At 33.3% G+C, this 17568-nt stretch overlaps 1 non-coding gene across 1 annotated transcript; it reads right to left on the bottom strand.

Annotated features, from left to right (window-relative positions):
- Positions 1–3547: 3547 nt before the first annotated feature.
- Positions 3548–3654, bottom strand: LOC139903749 (small nucleolar RNA R71). Its single transcript, XR_011778543.1, has one exon. It is a non-coding gene; the product is annotated as a small nucleolar RNA R71 (small nucleolar RNA).
- Positions 3655–17568: the final 13914 nt, after the last annotated feature.

The raw sequence follows: 17568 nt of genomic DNA, 5'->3' as shown, positions 1-17568 counted from the left end.
CACCAGCGTCAGCACCAGTACCATCAACAACCACATCCGCACCATAAGCCCCAACTTCACAATCTGTCCCACGAACATCAACGTCTTACGCTCCGTAAACACCAAGGAATACCAATAATCATAAACGATGAAGTATTGATTCATAACTTCATTTCAGATTAGATATTCCGCGGCGATTATGTAATCTCTAATGTTTTAGAGATTATGTATCCTAGTTCTAACGGTAAATCTGATGAGATTAATATCATATTAATTCATTAAATCCATGATTACATCTGAAGAAAATATATATGTAAGTATATTTTCATAAAGATTGTAATTAAAAATTCTTTTTGTACAAACTGTTAATGATGAGAATATTTTAACGGGTAGGTAATACCCGAGAAATATTTAAATTTCACATTATTAAGTTACTGATAACGCTAAAAACGAACACATATTTCATAGCGTTATTCTTCAAGAAAGACAAGCTTTTAGTTGCAATTGTTCTATTTCCAAGTGATATGGTTTAATAAATAAGTGCAAAGAAGAAAGACGCAAATCGCTCGAAAATGAAGATTTAAAGTCGAAAACAAAGATTTAAAGACGAAAACGGCCAAAACGCTCAAAAGAACAAGTTCTACTCCAAAAGGTACAAGTACTTACTGCATAAATGTGACGAAGCACGAAGATTAAAGAATTGAAGAAAAAGTGCCACTAAAGCTGGAAAAGTGCCACTAAAGCCATAGTGCACTCAAAAGTGCCACTAAAAGTGAGTTAAAGACTTGCGCGGATTTTGGGAGTTAAGGAAAATTATTTTTTGTGCAAATTACAAGTTGTGGAATGCAAAGTTCAAGATTATAAAGCGTACGAAAAGACGTTCGAGAAACCGGAACCGAGACATAAACCGGGCGTAAACGAGCGAGACAATGGAGCGAAAATTACAAGTCAACTATGCACAAGAATATAATATAATATATAAATAATTATATAAATTATTATATATTATATTTATTTTATTTATGTCGACAAGCAAATGGACAAAGCTGAGTGAGCTGGAATATTGAGCTCCGCGATCGCGGAGCCACATAGGGCAAAACCCTCGCGATCGCGGAGTGCACAGTACCAGATTGGGCCTATAAAAGGCCTCGAGTTCTGCCGAGTTTATAGATATTATTAATATATTTATTTTTTTTATTTTATCTTCTGCAATATATATATATATATATTATATTTTTATTTATAATTTTTATTTTAAAGTTTAATTTAAAGTTTGGGTAGTGTAACGTTTAATTTACGGGTTTTTAAGTCGAAGTTCTGTTCGTGTACCGCTACGCTATTAGTACCACTTTTTACCATTTCAACTCGCTGTAAGTCTCCACCTTTTTATTTTAAAGTATCGTTATTACGCCTTGTTATTATTGTTATTATTATTATTGTTATCGAATTTTATATTTATCGTCGTTATTATCGTTATTAATTATTATTATTGTTATCCTTTATTATTATAATTATCGTACTCATGTCCACTTTATATAATTTATATTTTTACGCCGTTGTAATGTCCAACTAAATACCCATAGTGGTGACTAAAATGTAGAACCTCTGGACAAATGGACTAAATCATTTATAATATTACGATGTAACTTGACTATTTTTAATATTGAGTTTAATCACCGAACCATTGTTATATAATTTAATATTTTCACCCCTATCACATAATTTATTAAATTGATGAACGCAAGTTAATTAAATTTACATAAATTGTGCTCCAACACTTTAGTGATCTAGACGGACATATGGACAAATTATTGACAACAATTTAGAAGTGTGATCCGGTGGTTTGGGTAATATTATAGTTTATATAATCGTGTAATTATAAAAAGGGCGACCGTTATAATTTTGGTATTAGCGAAAGTTAATACCGGGTTAAATCTCAATTTGGATAGTCGGGATATAATTTAATTCGCTAAAACAAGATCTAACGAAACTTAGATTAAATTTTAGTTAATTAAGACTTTATACAAATCAAAAGATAAAATATAAAGTTATATATAAAAACATCGTAATTGGACTTAAAATCGATCCATTAATCCAGAGGGGACATATTTTAGTAGCCACTACCTTACTTTACTTTATTTTAAAATCTCATCAATTTCACTTTTTACTACATAGTAAATTTTAATTACTTTTTACTATTTTACCATTTTGTCATTTCTTTATTAAAAACTTTATTTAATAATTTTATGAATTTTATAGTTTAATTAATAGTTTTAATATTAGTTAAAATTTATTAATATTTATAAGTAGTTTTATTTTTTACCATTTTAAAATATATAGTTTATTTTATTTCGTAAATCGTTAATTTAGTTAATTTCACTTTTCGTTTTAGTTAAATTTAAATTCCATTTAAATTCTGTTAAAGCCTAATCTAAAACCCCCCTTTATATAGTTTAATTATTAGCAATTAAAAATCTTGAAAACACAATTTCCCTGTGGAACGAACCGGATTTACCAACAAACTATTACTATACGGATAGGACAAAGTTGCCTATATGTGTGAAATCAATCCGAAATCATAAAAACGCCATATAATCACAACCAATTCGTGTAATAAATTCAATCTAAATCCGTTCAAAATAAAAGGACACGATCGCAACACATCAACTTTTTGGCGCCGCTGCCGGGGAAAGTTGGCAGTTTAAACGGAATAGACGATCTTCTGATTCGTAGTAATAGTTGGATTTGTTAGTGGCTGAGTTGTGGATTTTCCGATTTAAAGGATCCTGGCTCCCTGCTACATCTTTTGGCTATTCGAAACAGGAATAAAGTCTATTTGTTTAAAGGTTTTTATTTGTTTTTAGTTATTCGATCCTTTCGTGAAAATTCATTTTCAAGAAAGTTCAATGTTTATATACTTAATAAATAAATCCTTCAAGATTACATACAATTTTTCAATTGTATGACCCGTTCAGGAAAACCTAAACTCGTTATACCTAATCCAGAACCTGAAAGAGACTTGAACAAAAGATTAAAACAAGAAAAACTAAAAAAATTAGGTAGTACTAGTCAACCGAAAACGCCGAAAACCAACAAAAAAGATAAACAAGTAGGAAACACTAGTGATCAACCGGAAATCAAAATTGAAACTGAAACCATCGTCATTAAAGAAGAAATGGCTGACGAAACACGTGATCCAAATGACCTACCGATGTGGAATACCAGACAAACTACTCCCCCTCTCGCTCTTTCATCAATAAGAAGACCTGAAATTCAGGCTGATAACTGGGAAGTTAAGGGGCAGTTTATGCACATGGTTCGTGAAAACCAATTCGACGGAAGACTTAATAACAATCCGATAGAACATTTAGAAGCTTTTGAAGATTTATGTGAACTGTATAAAAACAAAGATGTTTCTTCAGATGCATTTAAGTTAAGAACTTTTCCATACTCATTAACCGGAGACGCAAAAGCATGGTTGAAAGCATCAAAACCTGATTCTATCACAACTTTCAACGAATTAAGAGAAAAATTCATTACCAGATTTTTCCCACCGGCAAAAGCAGAAAGGCTTAGAACTGAAATCACCACTTTTAAACAAAAGTCGGATGAAACTCTTTATGATGCCTGGGAAAGATTAAAAAGAATGTTACGAAATTGTCCGCAACACGGATTGCAAAAAGGGCAAATAGTACAAACTTTTTATCGTGGTATTGATGAACATACTCGTGGTATATTAGATTCCTCCGCTGGAGGAGTATTTATGTACAAATCACCAAATCAAGCGTACGACATGTTAGAAGACATGTCAGTTCATACTTTTGAATGGACACCGTCTAGAGATCAACAACCTAGAAAGACGGTGGCAAGCCTTGAAGAAAATGATGAAAACACAACAACCATAGCTTCACTGTCAAACCAATTCAAAAAGTTTGGAAGAGAAATAGAGAAGTTAAATTCAACAGTCTTAGCATTACAAGTAGGCTGTGAAATCTGTGGACAGCCACATCTCACGAAAGACTGTGATATCAATGATCGGCCAATGAACTCAATAGCACAAGTTAATTTTATTGCTAATCAAAGACAAGGAAATTTTCAAGGAGGAAGTTCTGGTTATCAACCTGCAAACCCAGGATATCAAAATCCTGTGTATCAAAACCCGAGAAATTTTGCTTTTCAAAGAAATGGACCACCTGGTTTTTACAATAGAAACCAACCTCCATTTCCACCTCAACAAAATTTCCAACAACAACCGTTACCTCAATTGCCATATCAACAACAAAATCAAAACACGCAACCAGTAGAGAAGAAATCTAACTTTGAAGAAGTTATGATGAATTTTGTCAAAAGTCAATCAGAAACGAATGAACAAATGAAGAGACAAATACATCAAGTCCAAACGGGAAACGAGCAAGTGCAAAGAAATCATCAAGCATCAATTCAAAACCTTGAAAGAGATATGGGAAGAATATCCCAATTGCTTGCTGAAAGGCAATCGGGAACTTTACCATCCAACATGCAACCAAACCCTAAAGGTAAGGAAACTCAAAATCCAAGTAATATTTCGCAAGTTAATTCCATCACTACGCGAACTGGGTTAACCATTAACCCAGAGATTCCAAAGCCTCTCACTCCTATTCATGTTTCACAAGAAAACGAACCAGTTGTGGAAGAAAATAACGTGCCAACCACAAGTGTACCTAAAACTCAAAATCAACCACCATTGAAGGTATACAAAACTCCAATTCCATATCCGCAACGTTTGAAGAAAGATAAATTACAAGCACAATACAACAAGTTTGCTGACATGATTAAGCAAATTTGTATAAATGTACCGCTTGTAGATGTTCTTGCGGGTATGCCGAATTATGGAAGGTTTATCAAAGATCTTATTGCCGATAAAGGAAAATATGCAGAAGTTTCAACCACATTCCTTAATGAGGAATGCTCGGCAATTTTACAAAAGCAAAATATGCCACCAAAACTTGGAGATCCTGGAAGTTTTATCATTCCTTGTCTAATGGGAGATTCAGTAATGTACGATGCATTAGCTGATTTAGGAGCGAGCATTAATCTTATGCCTCACTCCTTGTACTTAAAATTGAACTTAGGTGATTTAAAACCAACCAGGATGTGCATACGATTAGCTGATAGAACTTACAACTATCCTATTGGCATTGCTGAAAACCTGCCAGTTAAAGTAAATCACTTAATCTTTCCTGCTGATTTCGTTGTTCTTGAAATGGAAGAAGACAGTAAGGTTCCCCTAATTCTAGGGCGTCCCTTTCTAAATACTGCAGATGCAATTGTACGCGTAAAAGAGAAAAAACTCAGCTTAGGTATGGGGGAGGATAGAATTATATTGAACATAGATAAAGCTATGAAACACCCTATGTCTACTAATGAAGAATGTTTTCAAATAGACATTGTTGATTGTTGTATTGAGGAAGAACTACAAGAATTATTAAATGTCGACACCTCAGAGTTCACCCCGATGGGTGAAGGTGAAGATTTTGATGTCGATAAAGAGTTAGACGAGCTGTTAAAGGTAGTCACTGATGAAGAATACATAGAAGAAGAAATTCCTGGGGAAGATGAACCTTTTGAAGAAATTACCGATGGTAATAGGTTCCGGATAAAATCTTCCTTGGAAGAACCACCCACCTTGGAGCTTAAAGAACTCCCGGAACATTTGGAGTATGCTTATCTCCAAGGAACGTCACAATTACCCGTAATAATTTCATCAAAACTTTCTAATGACGAAAAGGGTAGGTTAATGTCTGTTTTAAAAACCCACAAAAAGGCAATTGCCTGGAAAACAACTGATATTCCAGGGATTAACCCTGCTTATTGTACTCACAAGATCCTAATGGAAGAAGATTTTAAACCCGTGGTACAAAGGCAACGGAGGTTAAACCCTAACATGAAAGAAGTTGTCAAAAAGGAGGTTATCAAATTACTTGATGCCGGGTTAATTTACCCTATATCCGATAGCCCGTGGGTTAGTCCTGTGCAAGTAGTACCCAAGAAAGGAGGTACGACTGTTATTCTAAATGATAAAAACGAACTCGTTCCTACGAGAACTGTCACTGGATGGAGAGTCTGTATAGACTATCGTCGTCTAAACGACGCCACAAGGAAAGATCATTTCCCGCTTCCTTTTATCGACCAAATGCTAGAACGTTTGGCGGGAAAAGATTACTACTGTTTCCTTGATGGATTCTCCGGTTATTTTCAAATTCCAATTGATCCAAAAGACCAAGACAAGACCACATTTACTTGTCCATTTGGTACTTTTGCCTACCGACGAATGCCATTCGGATTATGCAACGCCCCAGGCACCTTCCAAAGGTGTATGATGGCGATTTTTCATGACATGATTGAAGAAAGTATAGAAGTCTTTATGGACGATTTCTCTGTTTTTGGAGACTCCTTCGACTCATGTCTCTCAAACCTTGAACGAATGCTAATTCGGTGTGAAGAATCAAATCTTGTTTTAAACTGGGAGAAATGCCACTTCATGGTGAAGGATGGCATTGTTTTAGGACACAAGATTTCTCGAGCTGGAATGGAAGTAGACAAAGCTAAGATAGACGTTATTTCAAAACTTCCACCTCCAACTAATGTTAAGGGAATTCGTAGTTTCCTGGGTCATGCGGGATTCTATCGGCGATTCATAAAGGACTTTTCCAAAATCGCTCGACCCATGACTAAACTTCTTGAGAAAGACTGTACATTCGATTTCAACGACGAGTGTCTAAATGCTTTCTCCATTCTGAAAGAGAAACTTACGAATGCACCCATCATGGTATCGCCCGACTGGTCAAAACCTTTCGAGCTAATGTGTGACGCTAGTGATTTCGCGCTGGGAGCTGTTTTAGGTCAACGTCAAGATAACAAATTTCAACCAATCTACTACGCAAGTAAAACACTTACAAGAGCTCAGTTAAATTACACAACTACTGAGAAGGAGCTTCTTGCAGTAGTTTTTGCCTTCGATAAGTTTAGATCTTACCTGGTGTTATCTAAAACGATTGTTTATACCGATCATTCAGCCCTTAAGTACTTATTCAAAAAGCAAGATGCTAAACCTAGACTGATTCGTTGGATTCTTCTCCTACAAGAATTTGACATTGAAATCAAAGATAAAAAAGGTGCTGAAAATCTCGCTGCAGATCACTTATCCCGTCTTGAAAATCCTAACTTAGAAACACTCGACGAATCTGTTATTCACGATACTTTTCCAGACGAGTTCCTTATGAAAATTGAAACGAAAGAAGAAATTCCATGGTTTGCGGACTTTGCCAATTATCTAGCCGCAGGAATTCTTGTTAAAAATCAAACTTATCAGCAAAAGAAGAAATTCTTCGCTGATCTGAAGTTTTACTTCTGGGAAAGCCCGAATCTCTTTCGTATAGAAGCAGATCAAGTTATTCGTCGATGTGTATACGGCAAAGAAGCGAAACAAATTCTAGAGCACTGTCATGAAGGACCGGCTGGTGGACATTTCGGACCAAGCTATACAGCTAAGAAGGTCTTTGACTCAGGTTTTTACTGGCCAACTATTTTCAAAGATTCATACAACCTGGTGAAAACCTGTGACACTTGTCAAAGATCTGGAAACATTTCTAAAAGAGACGAAATGCCCCAGAAAGGCATACTAGTTTGTGAAGTATTTGACATTTGGGGTATTGACTTCATGGGTCCATTTCCCGCTTCTAACAAATGCAAATACATTCTCGTAGCAGTCGATTATGTTTCTAAATGGGCTGAAGCAAAAGCTCTACCCACTAACGATGCTCGAGTTGTTGTCAGCTTTCTTAAAAACCTTTTCGCACGTTTCGGAATTCCAAAAGCATTAATCAGTGATCGTGGAACTCATTTTACAAATCAATTACTCGAGAAAGTGCTTAAAAAGTACGGAGTTAATCATCGTTTCTCAACTTCTTACCACCCTCAAACGAGTGGCCAAGTTGAAAACACAATTCGAGGTCTTAAACGAATTTTAGAAAGAACAGTCAAGAATAATCCAAAAATCTGGCATCGAAAGCTAGATGATGCGCTATGGGCTTTTAGAACCGCATTCAAAACACCCATTGGTACTACTCCTTTCCGATTAATATATGGTAAGGCATGTCATCTTCCTGTCGAAGTTGAACACAAGGCGTATTGGGCACTAAAAGAATGTAATACAGACCTTGTGGAAGCCGGAGAAAATCGATTCTTACAATTGCATGAATTAGACGAGCTAAGACTTCAAGCATACGAAAACTCGAGATCTTACAAAGAGAAAACTAAGAAATGGCACGATGCTCGCTTAAAAGAGAAGAAAGCATTTGAACCGGGAGACAAAGTTCTAGTTTTTCAATCACGTTTTAAGTTTTCACCTGGGAAACTTAAGTCCCGATGGACTGGACCGTATGAGGTAAAACACGCATTTCCATCTGGATACGTAGAGCTATATGACAAGAACGGTGGTACTTTCAATGTAAACGGTCATAGACTTAAATTCTATTATGAAGGGTTCAACAACACTGAAGGAGATGACATCACATTCTACAAATGAATACAGGGTAATTTTAGCTAATCACTCGCCTTCTTAAATCGTTTCAAATTATTTCAAGAGTGGAGCCCGATTGGTCTTTCCCTAGCAGACACTAAAGAACTAGTCTTCTCCCTCCAATCTTTTGTATAATAAAAATAGTAGAACCAAAAATTTACTTTTTATTGACGACTTGAAATGATAATTCCTAAAATTTGTCGCGAGTGAAAACTAGGTCATAGAACCGAAATAACACTACCCGAGGATGGGGCGAAAATTTTGTTTTTATTATTTTAAGGTTATTGATTTAAAGTATATATATATATATATTTGGAGTGGGGAAACATCGCCCCATTTTAAACCTGTTTGTTAATATTTTTCTCTAGTGTGTATTGTGTGCAAATAAGGCAGGGTAAACGAAGCATTTTCAAAGACTGAAATTCAGTTCAGTAAAAGCAACCAATTTTTGACGAAGCATGTTAAAAGATGACGGACAAATCAACATCAACAGAATAAACAAAACCCGCAAGTTACGGCTTTTTAGCTAAAGAGGTTTTAACTCCCTTTCTATTCTAATTGCCCTCGTGAATTTAATTTAGTCTGATTTCATTGCAATGAGGGCATTGCATGATCTCAAGTGTGGGGAGGGGTTATAAATTCTCTCGGGTTTATACACTTGGCTTATTTTCTAAATTTTGTGAAAAATTTAAAAAATTTCTAACTAAATGAATTCAAATCTTGTTTAATATGTTTATGAACGATAAAACTAGGTGTTAAAACCGAAATTATTGTTACCTCAAGGAGAACATAAATTGAGAAACAACTAAAACGCTTGAATTTATTTATTATAAATAAAAAGACACATGAAAAAAGCCAAGTGTGGGGAGATTTATCAATATATATGAACTGTTATCACATGTTTGTGCGAAGTTTATTGCAGGTACTATTGCTTTGAGCTGTATAAATCTGTTTTACCCATTAAATTATAAAAAATTTTAAGAAAGATGGATCTACACGATGAATCAATTCCATCATTAAAATGAAGTAAAGTCTTCAGAAAAAGAAACGCGCTTCTTGATTTAGGTCAGGAAGTTGTCGTCCAGACCAGTTGTAGAGTCTACGAAAAACCTTGAAAAGTTTTCTCGAAAATCAGCTGGAAATCCACGGACCTCAGCATCAAACAGGGTCGCCAAGTGGTCACACTTATCCTAACCATGAGAGGATCTGTCTTGTACAATGGGGGGGCACCATGCAAATTAGTTTATAATACTAATAAATCAGATCCCCAGAAAGGATAATCTCCTTAAAGATTAAAAATCAGCATTTAAGCCTGATATTACTCAATCCTTGAGATTGACTTTAAAGATTTAGAATTACAAACTCATGGAATTCGATGATATCTAAACTCGAGCTTGAACGAGAAAATATTTTGATCAAAATTAAAACCGATTTGTTTTCTGAAAACCTATTTTCAATGCGTTCATTACCACTGAACGTAAAATCCTGAGAATTCATCAGAATTCATTAGGTCACCTGAACCAAATCGGGTGTCAACCGTAAGAACGGTGGTTGCATAGCATGGTCGGAGACAGGACCTTGTGCCAGACCGAAAAATTATAGGGTGATCTTTACTATTTCTCCTACAAAGGATAGTAATTGCATCCGACACGTTTTTGGACCATGATTTTCTGCATGTCATTAGACATTGCCTTAACAGTTGCTTGTTCATCGCTTTCCTTTACAACAGGACGGTAGTTTATCGTAAGGTAATATACGGGACAAGTAAACTGGACGTGTGCTGTAACGGCTCGGAAAATTTCGACTTAATTTGAACTTTAATCTTCATATGAATTGATATTTCCGACACGATAAGCAAAGTCTGTAATGTGGAGTCTCAAAAGTTTTGAACTGTTGTTATACATTAAATTAACCTTTGGCCATCCTCGACGATTCACGAACATTATTTGCGAATATAGATGTATACATGTATATATATGTATGAATAATAAATTGAGAAACGTTAGTAAAACGTTAAACGATTTGATTTATATAATAAAGAAGTCTATTATAAAAATATGACTTGAAAACGTTAACAAAGTATTAGATATACAATACTTTACATGAACGTATTTGGTTTCAATATAAGTTTATCGATGAGATTGAAAGATAGTTACAAAGTCCTTTATGGACCATGTTATTGTTATACGTCCCTGTTACGAAGATCACGTTGATATGAGAAATCATTTCCTTTAACGGTATAAGAAATATTTTGTAAAACTACTTATAAATAAAAATAAAAGTGTCAAAAGTTAGTGGAGAATTGAATTTCATAATACTTGATTGATTTAATTTCAAACATACGAAAACGTTGATAGAACTTGATTATAAAAATAAACCTTATTTGAATAACTTGTAACGTGTATTTAAAATGCGTTTACGTATATTGAATATATACTTATAATTATATATCTTCAGATTATTTGAAAACGATAATAAACATTCAGTTATTGAATTAATTACTATTTAGATATGTTAAATAGAATATTTGAGAAATAAACGATGACACATAAATGAATTACATTTAAGTTTTAAATGTATAAATGATACGCGATTTAACAGTTTCAAATGATTTTAAAATATATTATTATATATATTTAGACAACGATTTATAGAAGCAAATGACCACAACACTCAAATGTATAAGTTACAATTTTAATGATGTAGTTATTGGTAATTTAAATCTATATTTTGACAAAGGTACGAGTTACAAAACGTAAAAGGCTAGTTTTCTTTGCGTACGAAACAACGTTCGAGAAACCGGAACCGGGACTTAAGTCGAGTGGCAACGTACAAAATAACGGAATAAAATTTACAAATTAACTATGCACGTAAATATAATATTATATTTAATTAATTATATAAATTAAAAATATTATAATAATATTAAAAACTGTCGGCAGAAATTATGTGAGCTGGAATTAAGTGCTCCGCGATCGCGGAGCAATACCCCCACACACCTCCGCGATCGCGGAGAGGTGGGCCACGTGTCTGGGCTATAAAAGCCCGAAGTCTGCTTGTTTGACACTCTCCATCTCTCTCTCTATATTATACTCCGTAAATATATATTTATTTATTATTATTATTATTATTATTATTATTATTATTATTATTATTATTATTATTATTAAGATTATTATTAATCTTATTATTAGTATTATTTAGTGTTATTATTGGTATCATTATTTTACGATACAAAAATAATAATATACATAAAATATTACGACGGGGTGCTGTCCAAGTAACATTCAAAACGAGTTTTCGAGCGAGCTAGAGCTAAGGAAAATATGGGTTATTGCGAAGGAGGTTATGGGTAATGTTCGGGGGTATTTTTGTGAGTCAAACCTAGTGTTTATCATCTCCGTTGCGTCTACGTACTTTCCTGCAATATTGAATCTCAATATTGATACGTGAGCATTCATAACTTAACTTTTATATATTAATAGTGTATCCTTGACTAGTGCTCGAGAATATAGGATTATGCATGCTTGTATTTTTGATATTGCCCTTAGTTAGGTCATGTTGAATTTCAAATTAGTCACACCTGTGGTTGATATAAGGTATAAGATATGCATGTCGTTGGAAAGCTAACGAAAAATTAAGAACTTTTCATTTAGATATTGTATGGTTTTGATGAACGGATTAAAAGATATCGTCAATTGAATTATCTATAAATTTAAATTATTATTAATTATCGGTATCGTTATTGTTATCGTTATCATTATCGTTATCGTTGTTATTATCGTTATTATTATTATTGTTTAAATTTTTATTATTATTATTATTATTATTATTATTATTATTATGATTATTTTTATTATTAAAATTATTAAAATAATTGATATTTTTATCAAAACTATCAAATTATTATTTTTATCGTTATTATTATTAAAAGCATCATTAACATTAAAACCACCATTTTTTATTATCATTTTATTATTAAAAATTATCATTTTCAAAATAGAATTATTAATGTTTTAAAAAAAATAGTATTATTAAGAAGTATTGTTATTATTAAATTTATCATTATTAAAAATTATCATTTTATCATCATTGGTAAATAAATATTTTTATTAGAAAAATAATAATTAATATTATCGTTACAAAATAATACAACTCTTACCTATTATTAATATTATTTTACCAATTAAATATATAATACAAAGATATTTTTACTACATGTAATATAATTACATTAATAATACATATCATTATATTTTTATGATATTAAGTTAACTTTATAAAATTTTATTACTTTAGATATATAAAATTATATGTTTATCATATATAAATTTTTAATATAATTTTTATTTATTTTTATTAATAAATGACTTGTATGTTCTACTTTAAATCTAAGGAAAAATATTTAAATATATAAAATAACTATATTTATATTGTATTATATAAATGACTAGATTCTAAAAGCCATTTTTGGATTAGATGACTTTTATGACTTTCGCATGTCAATCTCGAGCATTAGGATTGTGGTACACTATGACCTGACCAAAATCGTTAGACAAATATTGACCAACATATAATTATATATACTTAATATAGGTTCGTGAATCCGAGGCCAACCCTACTTTTGTTCAATGACGACATATGTATTTTTACTACAAAATACAATATTGTGAGTTTCATTTGCTCCCTTTTTACTCTTTACATTTTTGGGACTGAGAATACATGCGCTGTTTTATAACTGTTTTACAAAATAGGCACAATTTCATAAAATGACATTCTACGACTGATGTATTAGGACTGATGTGTTATTATGTATACCGGATATCCGAAGAGATCTAAATTATTATTGTGTATACCGGATATCTGAAGAGATCTTAAATGATGTTGCATGTATATCATTATTATTGAATTCCAGTCGCCCCAGCGTATGAATGATTTTTATTCTGCAGATGATTATCCTGCGCATTTAATTAAATGAAATCTTGTGGCCTATTAAAATGATTGAAATGATATTTATGACAAACCTATGAACTCACCAACCTTTTGGTTGACACTTTAAAGCATGTTTATTCTCAGGTATTAAAGAAATCTTCCGCTGTGCATTTGCTCATTTTAAAGACTTTACTTGGAGTCGTTCGTCAATACCACGCACTGGGACCAGATGTTGATATATTCGTCCATATGGATTTGGACGGGTCGTTTCAGTTGGTATCAGAGCGGTGGTCTTAGCGAACTAGGTCTTGCCTTAGTGTGTCTAACTGATAGTTGTTAGGATGCCTTAGCAAGTCTGGTCTTCGACCTTAGTTGCTTATTATAAGTTTTGCTTATCATTTCTTGTCGGAAATTACCTGCTTATCATTCCTTAGTCTAGACACGTACTACTGCCTTAGTTGCATAGGTAGTGTATAGACAAATTCATATCCTAGCGTATCTGTTAAATCATATCTTAGCATATCTGCTACTGTAAACTTTGCCCGACAACTTCCGAAAATTCCTCCGTAATCTACGGGATCTTTTGTACTATATATATAGGTATTCTATGTAATTAGAATATCATCCGATAGCCGAAAAATCATTTCATATCAAAAATTCTTTATTCAATCGTACGAAATGGAACTCGCCGCTAGTTCAAGTTCATCGGATTCCGACAGCTATTCCGATATGGATGTTCATCCGAGCTCCGAAAGCAGTGTAACCGGAATGAATCAACCAATCAGTCATCACCAATTCTGGACGAATTGGGGATGGGTTCGTAGCCGACTTAATCAATGGAGACAGGAAGAAGGCGATCCCTTCCACCAATCAAATTCACCTCTTGGCGAAGAACCTGAAGCGCTTACCGGCGAACCAGTCCGAAACACCATATTCACCCTTATTGCCAGAATATCTCGCAGCGATTATATGATATCTCAAATTCTGAATTTTATTCATCCGTTCGTTCCAACCGCCAATCATCCCGGAATCATAGAAGAAGTCAACGAGCTTCGCGCTCGAGTAGTGACTTTAGAGAATATGATGCACAACCTGCAGGCATCACAGACAGCACCGGCAGCACCATCAGTACCAGCAGCACCACCAGCATCAGCATCAGTACCGTCAACAACCACATCCGCACCATAAGCCCCAACTTCACAATCTGTCCCACGAACATCAACGTCTTACGCTCCGTAAACACCAAGGAATACCAATAATCATAAACGATGAAGTATTGATTCATAACTTCATTTTAGATTAGATATTCCGCGGCGATTATGTAATCTCTAATGTTTTAGAGATTATGTATCCTAGTTCTAACGATAAATCTGATGAGATTAATATCATATTAATTCATTAAATCCATGATTACATCTGAAGAAAATATATATGTAAGTATATTTTCATAAAGATTGTAATTACAAATTCTTTTTGTACAAACTGATAATGATGAGAATATTTTAACGGGTAGGTAATACCCGAGAAATATTTAGATTTCACATTATTAAGTTACACTGTACATTCTTCAAATTCTGATTCAACAGTCATTTACTATCTTATTTACAACCACCGATATACGAATCTGTTCACCACAGAATAACTATTTTCATTCAATTTCATATTTGGATTTTGATTTATCAGAATCCAACAAGTGGCATAACGAAGAAAAACATTATAAAATTTGTTAGAAACAAACAAATTAACTATGAGAAATTCTGTTAAGAATCCACGCTAACTGTTCCTAGCTAATTGTTCCTAGCTAACTGATTACAATTTTATTTATTGCAATTTATTTATCGCAATTTATATTCTCGCAATTTTATTTATCGTCATTTAATTTCTGTTATTTATTTTACGCACTTTAAATATCGGGACACGTATATAAAGTTTTGACATATCATATCGACGCATCTATATATATTATTTGGAATAACCATAGACACTCTATATGCAGTAATGCTTGAGTTAGCTATACAGGGTTGAGGTTAATTCTACAATAATATATATACTTTGAGTTGTGATCGAGTCTGAGACATGTATACGGGTCATGATACGTATTACTTATTCGAATGTTATATAAGAATTATTGAATTGCTAACTGTGGACTACTAACTGTGGACTATCAACATTGGACAATTAAAATGAATTGAAATATTGATTATAACATATGAAACTAAACAATTCTTCAAGTTTGCCACTTGATTTCATCTTAAACATCCTTTGTAACTTGATTTCATTTTAAATCTCATTTGTATCTTGACGATTATAATCTGCGTTCAAACCTTTTATGATTCTTGAAAACACCTCAATCGAGAGGATGAACCAATCGCACTTCATCCACGGAAGGAAAAGATTTATGCGTATAGTTATGCACCTGAAAAACTCTCGAAAACTGAGTAAACGTTTAACATGTAGTTGTACTAATTTCTTTAGCGTTATTATTACTGAAAATAACTTTGCAGCTTCTGTTCGAGGTAGCCAATTTTGTCATAGCTTCAGCAAGTCACCTAAAACTTTTCGTTCAAATTAATCTTATTATAACCTTGATATATATGCGTACTCTTTTATTGTTACCGGGGAACCTTTTATATTCCACCATATTACCAACAGACTTATCAACAACCTCGTTGCTCTTTGGCTTAGATCTCTTCGAAAAATCATTACACTTATTTATTGAAACCTTATCATGAACTCATCTACATCTTGCAACAAGAATTGGCATACGAATCATCAGGAATTAGCAATTAGTATTTTGAAATCTCGCAGCATGTCTACACTAACAGTTATGTGTGTACATATAACGTCTACCTCCAAGACTTACATATTTCAAATGTGATGTTTCTGAAAAACGGATTGAGCAAAGTATGAAGAAGGCTGTGGACAAATCACAAAGACGGAATTCACCTTCAAAGAATCCAAATGATTCAGTGTCTGCTGAAAACATTAGCAAACACCTTATTTATTCTAAACCTTCGCAGACAAATTTTCTGCATCATCCTTTGATTCCAGATATTTTAAAATTCTAAGAGACCATCATATCTTTCATTATAAATATCCTCGATATTTCTGAAGAAATATTCATAACTATTCTTGTCCGATATTAATTATCTCTCTGCGTTATCTGTATTTCATCAAAAAGAAACAGTTTTAGTTTCTAAATTTCTGAAAAATTTGAGTTGAATCATGAATGATTTTGAAGTAGTGTTGGAAATTGATGCATGAGTTAGTATAATATAATGACGCCTGATCAACGTGGTTATATTACAGTAAGTCATGCTGAGTTTCTAATGAAATGTGATGATTCACAGTACCATCATCATGTGTCATGTTACACAACTCTTACATTCTATCTAATCTCTAAACATATCAAGAACATATATTCTTGATAGTTCTATCTTCCGTGATTCTGGTAATTTGAAAAAAAAATCAAATCGTGCAATTACTTTTCTTTTCTGCTTAGAATCTTAAGTTCATTCAGAACTCCATACCTACGAATTCTGGACCATTACGAGAGATACCTAATCGTAAGAAGAAGAAACGGAGGGACAAAGCTCCAAAATAGAAATTAGAGTATAAATCACAGCAAACCAGAGAAATCATAAACCATGTATGTCTATGCGAATAGCAATATAAAGACACGGGAGGAACAGGAATACAATAATCCCGAGGGCATAATAGAAGTAAACGGATTCTTCTGGTGGCAGTTGGAAAAGAAGAATGATGGTTACAATTACTAGAATAATATTCAGAACTAGTACTGGATGGAGCATATTAATAAATCTTTTAAAAGTATGAATTGAGGATGGTGAAAATAAAGGAAACGGAAGAGGTTAATTTATAGCGAAATATCTGACATAGCAATCGAGGCAGATTACGTATCTAATTGAAGAAAATCCTAATTTCCTGAATTACCGAAGAATCAAATCTTATATAGATTCGAAGATTATCTTTAAATTCCGGGAATTCCGGAAATCCACTGTGACTACGTCACCAGTTAAGGCAAACATACATTTATAGCTTCTCTCGTACGCCTCGAATAATCAAATTATGTTATC

This window comes from Rutidosis leptorrhynchoides, chromosome 3, assembly GCF_046630445.1.
Source record: "Rutidosis leptorrhynchoides isolate AG116_Rl617_1_P2 chromosome 3, CSIRO_AGI_Rlap_v1, whole genome shotgun sequence".
Taxonomy (NCBI): Eukaryota; Viridiplantae; Streptophyta; class Magnoliopsida; order Asterales; family Asteraceae; genus Rutidosis; species Rutidosis leptorrhynchoides.
This window is presented reverse-complemented; position numbering and strand designations above follow the sequence as displayed.